This window comes from Asparagus officinalis, chromosome 2, assembly GCF_001876935.1.
Source record: "Asparagus officinalis chromosome 2, Aspof.V1, whole genome shotgun sequence".
NCBI classification, from domain to species: domain Eukaryota; kingdom Viridiplantae; phylum Streptophyta; class Magnoliopsida; order Asparagales; family Asparagaceae; genus Asparagus; species Asparagus officinalis.
The window spans coordinates 46423975-46440776 of record NC_033795.1 but is presented as its reverse complement, the minus strand read 5'-3'; positions in this window follow the sequence as shown (position 1 = coordinate 46440776).

The following is a 16802-nucleotide window of genomic DNA, read 5'->3' as shown; positions in this document are numbered from 1 at the left end:
ATGAATATAACGGTGTGTGGTATGATTAGGTCTTGTCTTACCCAAGATCTAAAATATGATGTGATGAATGAGACTTCGGCAAAGAAGATTTGGGAAGTCCTAGAGGGCAAGTATTTGACAAAGAGCGTCAAAAATCGTTTGTATTTGAAGAGGAGACTTTATCGCTTCCAATTGAAGAAGGGGACATCCATTAGTGATCAAATTTAACCACTACACGAAGCTACTTGCAGATTTGGCGAATGTAGATGTTATGGTTGAAGACGAGGACAAGGCATTGTTGTTATTGAGTTCCTTTCCCGACGAGGAATATGAGACCTTCGTCTTCACTCTTATTAATGGGAAGGCATCTCTTTCGTATAGTGAGGTCACCGCGGATCTTGTGAATTATTAACTTCGAATGAAGAACAAGAGACTTCCATTGAGCCGGTTGCGGGGGTATTGGTTGAAAGAGCTAGAAGTCCAAACCGTGATAGGAGGTCACAGTCTAGAGAGGAGCATCCTGCAGTTAGTAGGAATCAGTGTGCCTTTTGTAGAGAGGATGGACATTGGAAAGCCGAATGCCCAAAATTGCAACCCGGGAAGAATAAGGGAAAAGCTGTTCAAGCTTCAGAGTTGAATGTTGCCAAGGCTAGTAGCGACGTTTTAGATTCAGATTCTTCGGGCTATTCATGCCTGTAGACGGTAAAAATTACCTTTATAGACTTACGTGAAATTCACCTGTGAGTTGGAGTCGCCCACACAAATTAAGGGTGGGGCTCACCTATGGGCTTGAATCACTAGCGCGAACCCAAACCGTGTGGTTGCCAAATTCGCTCGCATTTGTTGATCACAGATTCGCCTGTATGATCGACTCGCCAGCACGAGTCAAGATCATCCAGATTCGCCAGCACAAGTCAAGATCATCCAGATTCGCCTGTTTACTCGACTCGCCCGTACGAGTCAAGATAATCTAGATGACTGAAATTTGCCTATCTACTCGACTCGTCCGCACGAGTCGAGAGTCAAATTCGTCTACAAACAGTGTACCCGACAGCCACTACGCTGCGTACTCCTCACTCCCCCACGACGTGAAGGGAGGGAGCACAGTACTCTAAGCCCATCAAGTAGCCGCTCACAGTACAAGTGACCAGTCAAATCCATGCAATCGTTAAGTCCACCTGCATGCTCACAGTTGAAGCTCACCTCGCTTGCACGAGTCAAGAGCTGGATCCGTCCGCGATCGACAAGCTCGCCGAGGTAGTGCCTGGTAGCTACAATAGCACATATAAGGATGGGCTTTCCCACTCCTCATGACGTGAAGGGAAGGAGTACAGTGCTCCGAGCCCATCAACCGGCCGCTCATGGTACAAGTGAAAGGCATGGTATCTCCCAATAGTACATGGTCACATCCCATGATTCAAGGAGTGACCACGCCGCCTCTCCTCTATTTAAAAAATTCTTCCGGCCACGAAGAAGAGGTTCAGCGGTTCGGTTAGCGTTTTCAGCTCAATAGTTTAATTCGCTCGTAGTCAATTGATTAAACCAATCAGTCGGCTGAACCACTAGCTCTCGACTCTCGACTGAGTTGACGACAAGCTCTTTGCATAATCTTTGCACTGTAGCATCTCCTCTTAGTTTCGGGCCCTAATCGCCATCAAACTCGGAGGGTCAAACTCTACTGACCCGAGCTCCTACTACGTAATGAAGCTTGCCAGCAACCTCGGTCGAATCGTCCAAGGGAAGCAGACTCGGTGCGAGAATTGAGCGATGCATCCTATAGCTACCGAAAGTCCCCACGTTAAACAAGGAGGGCATTCCCTCCGCTTCTATTGTAATTTCGATTCATTAGTTTGTAATAAGCTATTCTTATCAATACAAACGAAATCCCTGTTTCGGGAGATCAAAATTTACACCTACAGAAGATGGCGACCACAGTGGGAGAATCTATTTCTTCAACTAAAATAGTGGTAGCTCAGTTCGACAAGGTTGCTGTTAGGACGACTGTGGAGTCCCTAGAAATCGAGTTTGACCAAGCCAGGTACGAAGAGTACTTGTCTTCTTCCTCCTCTGATGGCGATGCGTCCCGCAAACGCCACAGAGTCGTGCGTAGAGGCCGACCTCAAACGGTCAAATCCTCTGCGCCTGGAGACTCTATCCGAATCACGTCGGGGGAGCCCACTCCCTCCAAATCGATCAAGGCCAAGCCAGAGGTCGAGAGCACATGGTGAAAGACTGCCAGATGGGTCGCTAAACGACCCTCGTAGACACCCGCCCAGGAGGAAACAGTGGTTCATTTCGGCGCAGACCATGCCGTCACAATCCGCACGGACGCTCCTCTCTCCAGAAGAGCTCACCAGCGGCAAAGTCAGACTCTCGCCCAACATGGGACCCGAGCCTTCACCTCATACAACGACCTAAATTATTACCCAGGTTCGAAGACTATAAGACGAAGGGGCAACTCGCCTGGCACTGGAAGGCTCTCCAAATTAGGCGCGCCAACAAAGATGGACGAGACCGCCCGTTCGGGTGGACTTCGCTTATCAGGTCACATCCCTGATGCAAACAGACCACCCCGAACGAGTGAGCCTACCCGAGTAGGCGAACCCTTGAAAGCGGGTGAGCCTCACCTCGGCCACTCGACAGATAAGCGTACTGAGCGAATGAGCCTTGACTACAAAGGCGAAACAGTAGGCGATACCTCGCCTGCGTGAGCAAAGGGTTAAGTTTCGCCTGCATGCTGGAGTTCGCCCAAGCAAAAAGACTCACCTATCAGGGCAAACTCGTCCAACTCTAACACTTAACCAGTCCACCCGGTGTACACCAGGGAGTGCATCCAAAACTCTCTCGTGCGATCATTCGGATGATCTTTCTGATGTTGGGGGTTATCGCCAACCACCCGCAAAAGACCTCCGGGGTTACCTAACTCGCAAACACACCATACACGAGTCGAATCCTTAGTGCCACTGCGAAAGGCTTATCCAAATAGTACTCGCCGACTGCCAATGTATAGGAACGGTGAAACCTTCGGTGTTCGAGAGGCTTTCTCAACGGCCTTCTCGACCGGGACCTTATCGTCGAAGGCGTCGTCACTAAAGAGGACGCGTCACCGATGATCTAGAGCTCCCGTCCACTATAATCAACATGACGGACAGGGGTAAGGCCGTGCTTTCTGGTTCTCCTGATTTGGACTCCTTCTTGGGGCCTAATCCTCCGCTTGTTCGACGTGGACAAGACGGTATATACCAACTTGTTCTAGGGACGATTGGCCTACATCCGAAGGTTTATTTCAAATCTTTCAGGCAAATGTTAACCCTTCTCCAAACTAATGAAGAAAGGTACTTCCTTCGTGTGGGACGAGCCTTGCCAATAAGCCTTTGAGGAGATCAAAGCTTATCTCTCAAACCCGCCTGACCTCGCGGCTCCAACCTCAGGAAAGCCATTCCTCATCTACATACGGGCTATGGAGCATTCACTCGGCCCTCTCAGGAAAGCTAATATCCCCACCGTCGGCGAGAGGTCATCGCTTCATCCTCATGATCACCGACTACTTCTCTAAATTGGCTGAAGCCGTCCCCTTAAGAGAAGTCAAGACCAATGACGTGATTAAGTTCATCAAACATCATATCATATACTAATATGGTGTATCTCGACGTATCATCCATGACAACGACACACAATTCGTTAGTCATGCGTTCACCTAGTTTTGTGAAAAATTTCGGATACAGAACCTTTCCTCCATGGCCTACAACCCCTCGGCGAATGGCTTGGTCGAGTCCTTCAACAAAACAATCATTAAGATCTTAACCAAGCTGACTTCTAACAACAAGCGCAATTAGATCGAGAAGCTGGGCAAGAGCTTATGTGCGTATCGCACGACGGTTCGTACACCGACCAGCAACACGCCTTATTCATTGGTATATGGCTGTGAAGCCGTGTTACCATTAGAGATTCAAATTCCATCCCTCCGTGTCACCCTAGCTACGGGAATGATGACCGAGGACAATCACCAACGACGCCTCGCGGAACTTGAAGCGTTGGATGACAAGCGACTTGAAGCTCAACAACACATTGAGTTCTACCAAGCCCGGATGTCTAAGGCTTTCGACAAGAAAGTCAAGCGTCGATCCTTTAAGGAGGGAGAATTGGTGCTCGCCGTCCGACGACCGATGATTCTCACTTCCAAGAAGAAGGGTAAATTTTAGCCCAAATGGGAAGGACCGTTCGTAGTAGAGACAGTCTATTCAAATGGGGCTTATCGCCTCGTCAAACCGAATGGCAACATGATCATGATGCCTATCAATGGCAAGTTCTTGAAGAAGTACTACCCTTAGTTCAACTTCAAACTCCTACTGGTGCAAGAGTATAAAATGCCCCTCCAAACTCCCACGAGTGCATGAGTCTAAACTGGTCCTCACTCCCTCTAACTGGTACACGAGGCTAAACTGTTCCTACTCCATATACTCCGACGGGGAACCCTATATAAGACGCTACTAACAGTGTTCTTAAGTGTGACCTAGATCGCCATTTGGTCCAACCTTCTTACAGTTAGGACTAAAACAACCCTATCAAAGTCACTTGAGGATGGTGAGCCCACCAAAGTCGCTCACATCACGGCAAACAACCCTGTCATGGTAACTATCACCTCTGACAAAATCAACTTACCAATCCCTTCCAATGGGATGATGAGTCCTCATAGTTGCTCCGATCGCAATAAAATTCTATCATGTTAACGATCACCTCTGATAATTGGCCCCGTTATTCCCACGAGTAACACAGCCTAAGTAGTAACCTACCATGCGACATGTTGGTACTTCGATCAATAGTCACACTCCTACATCCCTGAACTACCTGACCTATCCCGGATATCCTAATATTCTCTTAGAATAACCGATGGGTAGCAACCTACCATGTGATGACTCCTACAGCAATCAATCATCACATTCCTACATCCCTGAACGATTCAGTTATCATTCACGTCGTCGTCCTCGCGGACGATGATGATTATCAAAGACGGCTTAACAGGCGACATGTCCCAATTGTCCCCTCAGACAGCAACTCTCCAAATAGCAAGTCATTGTCGGGGTCTTCAGCTGGTCGCATGCACGAGCAACCGCCCTTTGTTTCAAGCTAAGTGTTACCCTCTCGGTTTCGTCTAAGCTACAACACGAAAGTCGGGGTTAGCCCGACCCCATGCTACGAACAACCAAAAGCAGAAGGGGATCCTAGCGACTAAGTCCAAGACAGACTCGTCGAAGACTCACATCACTACGAGAAATGGTATAACTGACTCAACTTAGGCGCCAAGCAACAAAGGCGAGTCCAACACAATAGCTATCAAGGACTAACCAATAGTCCTAAGCACAGATCAGACACAGAAAATAAAGAAAAAGCTATGCATGCAAAGCAATAAATGAACAAAAGCGTAACAGGCCATTCCAAGCCAAAATTACAAACATAGAGTTTTAAACTGTGATGCATCGAGCATCAACAAAATTACAAAACAGTGTTTAACAAAAAAAGCGATGTACTACATCAAATTCAAAAGACTAAAACTAGCGATTTTCGCCTTGATAGGCGTGAGGTCTACTGCCTGTCTAGCTCGGGTCCTCGCCTCCTGCCTCTGCTGAAGCCTGGTGAAAGCAGCCTCGCCATCCTCCTCTTTCTGGAGAAGAAGCTGGGCAACGCGACCAAGCCGCATCTTTTCGCGCTCGAGCTTCTGCAAGTTCGCTTCTCCCACGAGGGACCCAGCGTCCATGAAGAAAGCGGCGTCCATGTAGGCATCCATCTTAGCCAACACCGTGCGATTTGAGCTCGGCCTCTTTCGCCTGAATACACCTGGCCAGATCCTCACGCTCGAACATGACACTCATCACGAGAGGCGGTGGTTCGTCAGAAGCGTTGGCATGTACCAACCCCTCCAAATAATACATCAGCACCTCCAAGTGATGGAGCTCTCGCTCACATCGACGGGTGAGTTGATAACCGCCTACATGGCGGATCTCATCTAAACTCTCCTCCACGAAGGGGAGCATGTCATAGTACCACCCAGAGCCCTCGCTAACAATGGTGGCGGTCCTGCGAATGGCGTCCTCCAATTTTTAAAGGATAGCAAACACCGGACTAGGGGTTAAAGCCGGAGCAGGAGACCCTTGGGTCGGGTCTGTAGCCGGATACAACGTCGCACCAATGCCGGCGACAGAGGAGGAAGAGCCAACACTCTCGGAGGCCATTGAGCAGAGGGGATCCTGTGAGATTTCCTTTTTAGGCGAATTTGTGTGAACACGAGAACTCGGCCAAAGGGATGACAAGTACGTTATATAGCCAAAAGCCCAACAGTTGAGATTCGCGGTCCCAAATAATCGACCGACTCAGATTCCCCACGACATTCGAGCTCAACGCCCATAAAAGCCCCGACTCTTGGGACTCCAAACCGACCATTCGGATTGAGCACGGAAGGCGAACCGTCCCGTCACTTCACAATTAATGAGGACCAATGCACCCACATCGCCCTAGCTGGCAAGCATTTGGGTTTGCGGGCAGACGCGTGGCACAAATTCACCTACGCTTCAGTCTCCCTTACAGCACAAACTCGCCTGCACTTGAGTTTTGCCTGCAGCACAAACTCGCCTGCATCCGAGTTTTGCCTATAGCACAAACTCGCCTATATTTGAGTTTCACTTGTAGCACAAATTCGACTGCGCTTGAGTTTCGTTTGCAGCACAAACTCGCCTGCACTTGAGTTAAGCTTGCAGCAAAAACTCGCTAGCATTTGAGCATTTGAGTTTAGCTTTCGATGCAAACTCGCCAGCACTCAAGTTTCGCTTGGAGCGCAAACTCGCTAGCACTCGAGTTTTCCTTGCAGCACAAACTCGCCAGGATTCGAGTTTCGCTTGCACCACGAAACTCACCACCAGCTTAAGTCTCGAACTCGTCGGTTCGCCTGTAGTGTAAACTCGCCCGGGCCTGAGCTTCACCTACGGCATGAAATTTCTGGTAATTGAGTCTGCCTGTCACACGAGCGAGACACTGAATGGCGACGTGACGAAATATGAAAAGAGAACGTGCACAACGAGAAAGTGTAAACTTCATTAGATGCTTCTAGACAGTACATTTGAACAAAGTTATGACTTTACAACCAAGAGAGTCATAAACATTACATTCGAGAAGCAAAACATGAAACAAAACATCTTGAATCTATTCCTATCCTACAGGTTTATTCTAGGAGTCTGAAAGACGCAAGCTTGGCTCTGACTGTGGCTATCTTCTCCGCATGCATGGCGCGAGCTTTGTCCTCTGCCTCCTGCTGGATCCACCCCTCGAATGAAGCGTTAGCAGCGGCATACTCCTGAAGTAGCAGTGGAAGATTACGCCTCTCCCTAACAAGATCGCCTTGCACCGTCTCGCTCTGGATGTGCAGACCTATCAAGACTGATTCCCCCTCTGCGCGCGTAATTGTACCTAAAAAAATTGACAACACGACAGACTCCATGTTAAATTGCAATAAACAGCGCCGAAGATCCAGACGATCCATAAGGGCCTCTTTGTCTTCTATGTCGCGCCTTCGGCACTCTTGTTGCCACGCGGCGCGACGGCGGGCTGGAGCCAAGAATAGCTTCACTTCAGACTCCAAATCTGTGTGTCGCAAGTCCTCCAATTTCATCAGGAGAAGTTCCAGATCGACGAGTCTCGTTGAGCAGCTAAGGGCGAGCCTAAAGTCACCCTGGCAACGGAGGTGGGCCGCACGGTCTGAGAGGGACTGATTCAGCTCCGCGAAAGTACCACGATCCTGATCGATAAGCGAGATCACTCATTTTACGGCGTTCTACAACTCCTCTAACTGGGCCAGAATGGAATCTGAGGGTTTAGGCTCCGGATCATAGTCAGGCGAGGGAACCGAAGGAGAGGCATCACTCCTCGCCCTCTTCGCATCAGACGCCTTCGCTCGTGGTGCCATCCTAAACAAGAAGGAGAGAATCAGCACAATGCCCCCTCTAACAAGAAAATAGGGCAATATATGACGTACGGTCTAAGTGCGTGTTTGTCATCTAACGGTCCATATTAGGTGGTGGAAAGGAAGATCGTCCATTACTCCACCTTTAATGTGAGACGACATGTCAATGTCAGTCCAGCTAGCGGGCACTTGAGACCGCGATTAGACATGTGGTTGCCCCCAAATCAGCATTAATTTCGTCTTCAGCTTGATTTGACTGTGGTCAGAATTCGCCGATGGCTAAAATTCGCCTGTGGCTTGAGTTTGCCTGTAGTTAGAATTCACTAGCGGTTTGAACTCGCCTGTGTTTAGAATCCGACTGTAGTTTGAATTCGCCTATAGTTAAAGGCCCACCTACAATGGCCTCACAAAGAAAGATAAAAGCCAAAAAGATAAGAGGCAACAGCGATTAGGAGGGGTACATGCACAAACACATTTGGGAAACCAAAAGTGCATAACATTCATCCAGTCTTAAGACAGTATGTTTGAACAAAGTTATGACTTCACAATCAAACGAGTTATAACACAACGTCAAAAGCAAAATGAAACAAAATGTTGTAACATGGTTTTAGACCTAATAGCCAAGTCCAACAAACTAAAGTATGCAAGCTCTGCTTTAACTGCGGCTACCCTTCTCGCGTGGTCCTCCCGGGCTTTGTCTTCAGCCTCTTTTCGAGTTCGATCCTCAAAACTTGATTGGGAAGCAGAGTCTTCCTGGCATAGTGTTTGGAGGTTTCGAGTCGCCTCCTCAATAGTCTTGCGGACATTTACACTCTCAGATTGAAGCCCCATCGGGTCGTCTCCAGCTAGACCCTCACGCCGAATGCCAGACAAGAAGGGCTCCACATCGGCTTCCGGACCCTCTCGCAGCAAGGTCTCCAGACTCGTCAGGCATGACTCTAGAAAAAGGAGTCTTTGCACACAACGTGTGGCAAGCCGGCATTTGCCCAGCTGCCTCAGATCGGCCACACGATCCAAGAGGGATTGTTTAAAGTCATCGTAGGTCCCCATGCTAAGACTGACAAGGGAAATTATCTGCTTCGTAGCGTTCTCAAATTCCTCAGCACGAGCCTGTATAGACAAGAAATCTGAGGAGACAGGCTCTTGACCCGGAGCGAGCGCCGCAATGGGTGGAACCTTGAGACAAGGTTCGGCTCTAGATGGTGGAACAAGGTTTGAGGCTGAAGAAGTCACGATTCCCTTAGATTCGTCATCAGAAATCAAGATGGGCTCGGCCGCACGCTCTTCAGTAGTCGACGCTTCTTCCTGAACTGCGTGACATGACAGCGACACAACAAAGAGTTAAAAGAGAGAGGTATCAACTTGACTTGCGACCTTCTAATCGAACTGCACGAAAACCTGGACAAAAAGGTACCTTCAACGGTAGTGGCGTCGGTGGCACCCGAGGAGGATACCCCCTTTCCTTTTTTCGAAGCTACTCTCTTCACCTTCGGCGCCATTTCGAGTGCAACGATAGGGAGCGTAAGTTTTCTCCAGAGAAGATAACAAGGAAACTACAACCTCCCTTAACAAGGGGGAGGGGCGTTAAATACTCATGGCCTAGAAGGTTGTCTGCCGTTCGATTAGACCGATCGAAACCGAACAGTTGGAAAGTAAGGCCGAACAGTTTGGGATCCCGCATACGCGGTCGAGATCCGACAGTTGCTAGACACGATCTCTCACCAACGGCCCAAATTAGGCATGGAGAACGAAGAGTCCCAATATGCCGTCTTTAATGAGAAATGATGTACCCACATCGTCTTAACTGACGAGCGTATTAACGCATAAATTGACACGTGGCCCACTAAGAGCGGAGCCCGCCCACGAGCCGAATTCGTCATTTGAACTCATATGGTTCAAGCTCGTCTGATGGTTGAGCCGATCAGGCTCACACACCACTCTGGAACTCGAGCCAGTCCTAATTTTGCCATAGAATAAGCCTGCGGCTGAAATCCGCCAACAGCTGGAATCCGCCCGCAGCTAGGATTCCCCTGCGGCCAAACTCTGACTAGTGCAGATCCATGTTGAACAATGATAAAAAAAGAAAAGAAAAGGTGGGGCGTACATAAGGGAGAGTATGACTAGGAACGAAAGGATAACTCCATTCATTAAAAGGGATTCGAATATGACGAGGGAATCGAAAGCAAATTACAAATCTCTCAACCGCAACTCCACTTCGCGAATCTCCTCAGCACGCTTGAGCTCGAGCCTCCTTAAAATCTCTTGACGAAGATCCTCCACGGAGAGCAAAACCAAGTCTTGGACGGTGTGTCTGGCCTCCTTGAGGGCTCGGTCTTTCTCCTTAATGGAACCAATGATCAGTTGCTGTCGAGACTCCAACTCCTCCAACTCCCCCATCAGCTGTTCGTGAGCCCTTTCCTGATTGACTAGTGAGGCTTGCGCATTAGCAATGATTTGCTTGGTCTTCGCAATCTCCGAAGACAAGAGAGAGAGGCGGGAGTCAGCCTTTTGTTGCTCTAGGCTCACTCGTTCGTTCTCAGTCTTGATACGCTCCAACTCTTCCGTCAACTGTGCCTCCAATGACATTGTCTCATCTAGTCGGTGATCGCGCTCCTCCAATGCTACTTGAACCTTGCCAGATGTAAGACGAATGATCTCGGAGCTCGTCGCGTGAATGGTGAGCAGCTGTCGGATAGCCCGCTCTACCTCTTCCAAATGCTTGAAGTACGGGTTAGCAACGATAGCACCAAGCTTCTTGATCAAGAAAGCCATGTCATAATCAAGGTCCTCCTTGAACTTCTCAAAGGGGCAGCTCTCTTCCAATGCGAGCTTGACGCAGTCAGCGAGAGTGTCTTGGAAGTTAGCAAGGGTTTGAGCCACCTTTCTTTTGCGCGAACGCTCTAAAGGAGAGAGGGTAGCCTCATCTGCCGCGGACGTCATAGCTAAAGCCACGATCGAGGGGCTGGTAGTCACGATGGTAGAAGCGGTGGAAGATGCCATCAAGACCGAAGTGTCAGCCGACACGTCACTGGAATATCGGCCGCAACGCCGATGGTGACCAAGGATGAGGAAGCGGTTACCAGCCGAGTGGGTGTCTCCCCTTGTTTCAGAGACTCTTGTGCCGGTGCTCCACCCCTGACCAATGCTTCTTCAGAAACAGGGATTGCCCCTTTTCGGTCTGACACCTCTTCATGAGCCGACACCTCCTTCTCACTCGATATCGCCTCATGAATCAAGATGTCGTCTTCCGCCTCTGATTCACCCATCTCTCCAGTCGAATGGCCCTCCCAAGATGGGATTTCCTCTTTACCAACAGCTTTATGGGATGAGTAGCATCACACCAGACTGTGGAGGAGCATCCTCCGAAGTCGCCGGGACCATCCTCGATGCGACGAAGGGAGCAGGCAAAATACCCCCAGTCACAGGAGGAGTCACTCCAGGAATGATCACCTGAGTAGCATCGTCCTGACCTTCCGCCGCTCTGACAGCCTCAACCATCTCTTCGTGACGGACCTTATTGACTGCCTCCATCCTAGAACATCCGGACGTAGTCTCCCGCTATCGTTTAGAGAGAAGCAAACTACTCGGAGATAGAAGGGGCATCCCCATCCGTCCAGCTATTGTGCTCCGGGCCTGTTCCAGACGTTCACCTGTCCGGACTAGCTCATCAGATTCTCTCTGCCCACCGGTGGGATCTAGCAAAAGGCCAGGGGACGAAGCTTGAACCTCAAGTGCCCCAGATTCATCTAAGCCTGCATCAAAGCCCTCAGTGTCTTCATCAGGATCTTTCGAGAACCACTCTCTAGTAGTTTGGCGGCCCTTCTGCCTCGAGGGATGAGAAGCTCCCCTTGGGCGACGCCCGTGTTCCATCAGACAAGAACTTTGGAATCAGAAGCCCTCAGGATTAGCGCTAGCGCCCTGATACCACCGGCAGTATAGGAGCGTATGGTGCAGATTACGATCCTTTGTAGGTAGCTCAAAATGAGCGTGGGTACCGCCAGCATGAGTCCAGAACCATCCCTGAGCACCATGGCCAGCATGAGTCCAGAACTATCCCTGAGCGTGGGCACTGCCAGCATGATCCAGGAAAGGGAATCGAGGAGGCAATGTATAGCCTGTACCTCCGGCGAGACCAATGGCCACGCCCTTCGGAAGTGCTTCGTCAGAAAAGGTCGCTGTAAGGCAGAACCGAAGAATTAGAGCGGAGTCCGCCCTAGGGGCAAATCCGCCTATCAAGCCAAAGTAGGCAAGGTCGCCAAACAAATATAAATCCGCCTGTCAAAAAGAAAAATTCACTTGACAAAGACGAGATCTGCCTGCATAGATCGAATTCGTCTTTACCAAACAAAGGTCGAACTCGCCTGTCAAGAATGAATTCGCCTTCGCCTGATAAAGGCCGACTTCACGTATAAAGGCAGAAGTCACCTTCTACACATAAATGTAGAATCCGCCTGAAAAAGGCCATTATTATCCAAATAGGGGAAACTGCCAAAAAATAGCGGAGTCTATGGAGGAAGACGAGCAATGCTCGCCCTCCCGACCCAACGCCGCCAATCAATGCAAAGTCATCAGACAAACCTTTTGACTTACCCAAGTGCATCTCAGGCACGGTGGCAATTGTACCAGCAGCGATACGATCAGAATAACGTCCAGGACCTCCTCCATTTGGAACGCATTTTTTGGATTTCGACGCCATGACTGGGAGTCGAGGACAAAGTGGGAGTTTCTTTCTCTCTAGAGAATTTTCACATGAGCAGAAATTCCTGAGCATGGTAGCCCTCAAAGGAGGGGAACAAAACCTATTTAAAGGCGAAGATGCTTGCGTGGTCACGATCGCTCTCAAGAGGCGGAGCATTGGCAGTTAAGAGACGTGGCCACGATCGAAATCAACGGCCCAGATTACTCTCAATAGTTCGTTCTCTTTTGAGATTACAAAAAAATCATCGTGACAAGAAACGGGTTGGCCAAAACCCGGGACCCGAACTGAAATCGCCAACTAAACCTAATGGCTGAATTAGAAAACCACGGCCACGATTCATCATCGAGCGAGGTGCATGAAGCTGACGTTGCATTGTTAGATCGTAATTAATGCGACTTGACGGACCCACGCCACCTTATGTGGAAAGTGCGAAGCTTCATCGGCAAACACGTGGCTCACATCCCGCCAGATCAAATTCCATATGATGGAAGGGTTTCACCTGCGAAGACATGGCTCGACCCCATAATTTCAAATTTTTCCTGCAAAACTAAATTTCGCCTGAACGACTCGTTCGCCGTTGAATATGAATTTCGGATAGTACGACTCGTCCAGAATTTCGAACCGCCGATGGAATGGCCTCGCTCAAACCCACGCCTTAAATGACTAAGGGTTAGAGCAGAAATCATAGCATTAAGCCTAAGAGAAACTACTCGACATCTCATCATACTGAGGGGAATAGTATGGCTAGCCCGATTCAAACGGTAATCGATAAAGGCAAGTCAAACCCGTTGATAGTTGAGGGTTTGCTAAAAATCCTAAAAGGGGGCTAAATTCGCCCTAACCTGCCCAGGACTTCTCTATTCAATGTATTCCAGATCACACACAAGTTAGTTAAGGTCTGAAAACTTTGAATGGGGGTCTTGTAGACGGTAAAAATTACCTTTGCAGACTTACGTGAAATTCACTTGCGAGTCGGAGTCACCCACACAAATCGAGGGTGGGGCTCACCCATGGGCTTGACTCACTAGCGCGAACCCAAATCGCGCGGTCTCCAAACTTGTTCGCATTTGTTGATCACAGATTCGCTTGTATGATCGACTCGCCCACACGAGTCAAGATCATCCAGATTCGCCTGTTTACTCGACTTGCCCGTACGAGTCAAGATCATCTAGATGACTGAAATTTGCCTGTCTACTCGACTCGCCCGCACGAGTCGAGAGTCGAATTCGCCTACAAACAGTGTACTCGATAGCTACTACGCTACGTACAGGGATGGGCTTCTCCCACTCCCCTATGATGTGAAGGGAGGGAGCACAGTACTCCATGCCCATCAAGTAGTCGCTCATAGTACGAGCGACCAGTCAAATCCATGCAGTCGCCAAGTCCACCAACATGCTCACAGTTGAAGCTCACCTTGCCTGCACGAGTCAAGAGCTGGATCCGCAATAGCACGTACAAGGATGGGCTTTCCTACGCCTCACGCCGTGAAGGGAAGGAGTACAGTTCTCCGAAACCATCAACAGGTCGCTCATGGTACAAGTGAAAGGCATGGTACCTCCTAACAGTACATGGTCACATCCCATAATTCAAGGAGTGACCACGCCGTCTCTCCTTTATTTAAGAACTTCTTCCGGCCACGGAAAAGAGGTTCAGCGGTTCGGTTAGCGTTTTCAGCTCAATAGTTGAATTCGCTCGTAGTCAATTGATTAAACCAATCAGTCGGCTGAACCACTAGCTCTCGACTCTCGACTGAGTTGACAACAAGTTCTTTACATAATCTTTGCACTATAGCATCTCCTCCTAGTTTCGGGCCCTAATCGCCATCAAACTTGGAGGGTCGAACTCTACTGACCCGAGCTCCTACTGCATACTGAAGCTCGCCAGCAACCTCGGTCGAATCGTTCAAGGGAAGCAGACTCGGTGCGAGAATCGAGCGAGGCATCCTATAGCTACGAAAGTCCCCATGTTAAACAAGGAGGGCATTCCCTCCGCTTCTGTTATAATTTCGATTCATTAGTTTGTAATAAACTATTCTTATCAATACAAACGAAATCCTTATTTCGGGAGATGAAAATTTACACCTACAATGCCCAGCTCTTTCGTCAGTTAGTGTGACCGACTCCACCGAGTGGATGTTGGATTCGGGTGCTACTTACCACATATGCCCTAGGAGGAATTGGTTCTCTAGCTTTCAGGAGTTGGTTGATGTGAGGTTCGTTTCTCAACTAAGGAAGAACATTATTTCACTTGGGGTATTCGAGGTAGTAGGCTATAGGGTGGCCTTGGCGGATTCTCGCTTGAAGGTCACATTAGGGTCTGTGATTGTGATGAAGGGCATCAGGAGGAGTAACTTTTATTATCTGCTTGGGAGCACGGTGATTGATAGAGTGCTGACGACTTCTTTGGCTAGACTGTGGCATTGTTTGGTGCTGGGTATATTATTGGTTATACCATGCATAAATTGATGAGAAGCGCTATGACCTTTAGATTGAAGTCCTTTGAGCATAGTGGGATGAGCAAGAAGACCGAGGTGGAGTTTGACACTTCTATTCACCGATCAAGCGGTCTTATTGGAGGTGTTCAGTCAGGCATTAGCCTTCCATGGAGGCATCATTGGGAGGTAATCGGTATTTTGTTTCCTATGTTGGGGATTGTACTAGGCATATATGGGTTGCAACCAAGTCTCTTTGGTATGAAGCCGTAGTAGTCCGCAACAGTTGGAGGAGGTGTATGGGCAGAGAGGTTCACTGCTGGATTTTCAACTTTTAGTGACGGACAAATCCGTCGCTATAAGTCGTTTTTCCGTCGCTAAAACTTTTAGCGACGGAAAAATTATAATTCCGTCGCTAAAGTTTCGACGCTATAAAAGGGGTGCCTAAAAAGAGTTTTGGCGACGAAAATTCCGTTGCTAAATTTTAGCGACGGTTTATTAGCGACTGAATATTGGTCGCTATTTTAAAAGAATAAAAAAATTTAAAAAACAATAGCGACGGATATTCTGTCGCTAATATTTCTTTAGCGACGGATATTCCGTCGCTAACAATTTTAGCAACGGAAATTCCGTCACTAAAGTACTATTTAGCGACGAAAAACATGCACGAAATCACATCTATACAGTTTTAAAAAAAATAGCGACGGATTTTCCGTCGCTAATATATTTTTAGCGACGGATTTTCCGTCGCTATTTTTTTTAAAACCGTACAGATGTGATTTCGTGCATGTTTTCCGTCGCTAAATAGTACTTTAGTGACAGAATTTCCGTTGCTATAATTGTTTTTAGCAACGGATTTTCCGTCGCTAAAAATTTAAAAAAAAATTTGGAAAAAATTTTGAAACTTGAAAATACCCTGTACAATATCGATAATAATTTTTAAAAACATGTTCAATCAGCAGAAGAAAGCTTTAATCTTACGCAAATATCACATCTCACGCATATATCACACATTTAATTCAATAAAAGCAAGTAAAATTTTCTCGACAGGTACATAATAAATATTGTTTATACAACACAAGAAATTGTTTTCAAAGATATGTTAAGGACAATCAATCCTCCTGATCATCATCATCATCCTCATCCTCAACATCAGCCACATTATGACTATCCCCGGCTGCACCTTGTGAAGAAGTCCCGGCCTGTAAATATAAATCAAATGTTAACAAGTGTGTGTAATAAGAGTACAAATATAAATATACTACAACACAACACCACAACATCACAACACAACACCACAACACCACAACACTATACCATCACAACACAACACCACAACACAACAACACTACACCATCACAACTCAACACAACACTACACTGCACAACACATCACCACACATCACACCACAACACAACAACACCACCACAAATCCTCACCCTCACCCACCAACCAACAACACTCCCCCTCGCCCTACCCCTCCCCCTCAACCACCACCACAACAAAATCCCCACTCCTCATCCTCAACCACGATCAAAGCCCCCACCCACCAACCAATCATACTCTACACACCCCCTCCCCCTCCATATATCACTACCATCACCACCATCAACACACAATCCCCATTCCTCCCCCCCCACTACGACAAAACCTCTCACAAACCAATCACATAACGACCACCACTATACAACACCACAACCAACCAACCCACCAACCAATACCACCAACACTACGCATGCATA